Below are 2,103 nucleotides of genomic sequence, written 5' to 3'. Positions count from 1 at the left end.
CAGCTGGCAGGTGGCCTTGGATTGGTAAGCAGGTTAGGGAGAAACCTAACCTCTGCTCCACCTGTAGCGGAGCCCTGGCTGGGCTCCGGGTGTGGCCGAGCTGGTGACACCAGCCACACTGGGTGGTATCCTGTCTTCCACCCCTCGGGGCTGAGTAGGCAGGACGCAGGCGAGGGGCGGTGAGGTGACCGCCAGAGACGGGTGGGTTCAGGTGTCCCGCAGTGTGGTGTGACCTGGTTATCGATAAAAACGTTGGGTTCAAAAGAAAGGAAGAGGTGAGCTATATCTGACCACGTGTGCACTTTTCTAAATGTATATACTTCATTTAAAAGTTTAGTTGGAACAAAAGAAAGGAAGGGAAAGAAACTCCTGAGTTAAACATGCTAATAAGTGCTTAGAAGAGTCCCGGGTACATGGTGATCACGTGAACATTGGTTAGATAAATAAAAATGTCTGAATGGCATATGACGAGGGGCAATAATTCCCAGGGCAAACTCGGCCTAGACCATGACCCAGGAGGCGAGAGGTCACTCCCATTGGTAGGTAGAAGGTAGTCCTTCTACCTACATACGTGCTTTCAATCTATGGGATTGATAAGCAAGTTTCGTTTAGGGGGTCAGGCTTTCCTTAAAAGGTTGTTGTGAGGATTAAATGTGAAATAATAATAATAGCGACAATTCACTGGGTACTGATCCTTTATTCTTTTCCAGACGCTATGCTAATTGCTTCACACACTCTTTTAATCAACACCATAACCCTTTAAAATGGCCATTCTCAGTCCTGTTTCCAGATGAGAAAACCGAAGCACCCCAAACCTCAGCTCACTGCCCAAATCCACAACCCTGAGTAAGCAGGGTAACCGGGGTCGTCTAAGCCCAGCGTCAGCGTGCGTAACCATTGGACCACACCACCTCTCACAGAGGTGTCATGGGCACTGAGCGAAAAATTTACAAGGAGTCTTCTTTTTAATCTAAGGGTTTTTGAAAGCCCATTGTTGGAAGATTTTTTTCAAATTATTTTTACCTGAAGAATGTACAATTAGCTACAATAAGCAGCTACTTTCATCTAGTAAAATAAGTAGCATGGGAGTATTTGACTCGTTCAGAGCGATGATGTTTTGTGACACAAACGCTGGCTGGTTGTGTATGACCTGCTGCATTAGCCGGCAGACGTTTCATACCCACCTTCCGGCTCCGGGTTCCTGCCTCAAGGCTGGACCCCCAGAGCGTCTTATTGGGGCGCGCCTATCGTGCGCCCGGAAGGGCTATCCTCTCTCCCCGTGACGCTGGGCGGACCCCGTTCAGGCGGCTGTGAATCAGCTGATTTCCCTGGCTGCGCTTCCCCCACCTCAAATGGCCAACTCCCCACCCTGTGGCCGGGGACGCGAGCCGAGGCCGGGCGCCAAGCCAGGCAAACTCGCCTGGAGCGTTCCGGGTTGCGGTCTGGATTTCCCCAGCGACCCCAGGGCGCGCTGTCCTGCAGTGGGCAGGCCTCTCCCTCCTCCCCCAACCCTCACCCGAGCAGACCCGCTAGATCGGTCCCGGGAATCCGAGGCACCCGGCGCTGATCGCGCAGGCGGGCTTGGCGCGGGTGCGCCCCGCTAGGACTGTAGGGCAGGCCAGGGACGCCAGGACCCGAGAGAAGGGAGGTCTGCCAGCGCTTAAGTGCCATCTCCCCCTACCCGTGGCAGGGGCATCCAGGCTGGCTCTCCCCGCGGGCGCGGTCCGACTGCGTGCGCCCCAGAGCCCCGCGCTGGTCACCCACGGAGGCGACCTCTGGCGGGCTTTCCCACGTGGGCAGAAGGGCCAGTATATCGGTCAACTCTTGGTCTCCGTGACCTCCGCGGAGCCAGGGAAGCGGAGGTGAGAAAGCTCGCTGCCTCCTAGTTTCGAGGACAAGCCACCGCTGTTTTGGAGTCATCGACTTTCTCCTGGGGCGCAGTGAAGGCCGAGGAACTGGCTCCTGCCCTGCCTCCCTCCTCACTGCCCTCTCCCCTCCCCGGGTCCCGCCCCCCTGCACACGCTGACCCGGGGACACACCCTACTGCAGCGACGCAGACAGGGCGTTGTTCCCGTTAAAGGGGAACGCCGGGAGCCTCCCTCC

This window comes from Phocoena phocoena, chromosome 19 (assembly GCF_963924675.1).
Source record: "Phocoena phocoena chromosome 19, mPhoPho1.1, whole genome shotgun sequence".
NCBI classification, from domain to species: Eukaryota; Metazoa; Chordata; class Mammalia; order Artiodactyla; family Phocoenidae; genus Phocoena; species Phocoena phocoena.
The sequence above is the reverse complement of the archived record's forward strand: the minus strand, read 5'-3'. Positions refer to the sequence as shown.